General features: G+C 47.5%; 1 long non-coding RNA gene across 1 annotated transcript; it reads right to left on the bottom strand.

The window, feature by feature from the left end:
- Positions 1–380: 380 nt before the first annotated feature.
- LOC135373208 (uncharacterized) lies at positions 381–812 on the bottom strand. The gene is made up of 3 exons (XR_010416348.1): positions 650–812; positions 481–516; positions 381–423 (listed from the first exon to the last, which is right to left on the bottom strand). It is a non-coding gene; the product is annotated as an uncharacterized LOC135373208 (long non-coding RNA).
- Between the last annotated feature and the right edge of the window lie 309 nt (positions 813–1,121).

Genomic DNA, 1,121 nt, shown 5'->3' on the forward strand with positions numbered 1-1,121 from the left:
TTTTATATTTTTGTTTGTATCTTTTAAATTTATGCATGAGCAATCCTTCTTTGATATTTTATTGGGTAATGAGAAATAAATCGGGAACCTGATAAATGCTAGCAGGTATTAAAATGCACAACGCAGTATTAAAGTAATTTCCTTCTCCTGTGCTCGTCCTCCGGTTGACGACCGCTGGATGTACGCAAATGACAGTCACTGGAAGCTCCTACGATGACCGCCTGGGGACCCCCTCCGTTCATCCCATCACGGACGAGGACGTGATGACGCTTTGAGGACATCCTGAGGATCGCGTGTGTTCTTGGGGTGGAGCTCTGAAACGCACTTTAGCATAACTTACCTGATGTCTTTCAACATTTCTGTGACCTTCCCAGTGTGCTGTCCCAACCGCGTTGTTCACCGCAATGAATACGTCGAAAGTATCTGAAATTCATAGATTAGACATTAGTAACGGGGCCACTGACGATGTTGCATCTTCACCTTGAAAAGTGCTGGTAGGGTCACGAGTACACTTAGCTGAAAGATAAAGCATAGGGTAATAGGAATCAAAAGGGTAATAATCACACTGCTAGCATAAAGTAATAGAAACCCACACGCTAGGAATGATACCAAACAAAAGTTGTACGAATCGTACAAACATAGAACTAACCTTTAATCTAAGAAATCGCAAGGCTTCTGGACCTATCTTCCAGGGTGCACACATAAAAGCACCCCCAGGCAACACTAGTAGGGCATAAAAACACATTCACAGCAGTCCAGGGCACCAGAGCAACAACGGAACGCGAGACAACGGGAGCCAGAAAAAGGCGTGCGAACGCAACGAAGCTTGCAAGCGAAACGGACGCCGTCCGCAGCGCAGAAACGGCAGGAAGGCCACCTGCCCGGAAGGCCAGGCGCTCCTCGGAATGTAGCAAGGGAACGGAAAGTCGCGCGAAGACGGGACCAACGCTATCGGAAAGAGGACGTTTTCCTCTTCAAAAACACATCTCAATCACCTCCCTACGCCAGCAAGAACCCGATATCGAAAAAAATGCCCCAGGCCCATGTATCAGAGAACCGCCGTTGCCACGGTGTTCTAACTCGAGAACCGAGAGGGATAGAAAGATGCGGCAAGTTTCTAC

This window comes from Ornithodoros turicata, unplaced genomic scaffold (genome assembly GCF_037126465.1).
Source record: "Ornithodoros turicata isolate Travis unplaced genomic scaffold, ASM3712646v1 Chromosome22, whole genome shotgun sequence".
NCBI lineage: Eukaryota > Metazoa > Arthropoda > Arachnida > Ixodida > Argasidae > Ornithodoros > Ornithodoros turicata.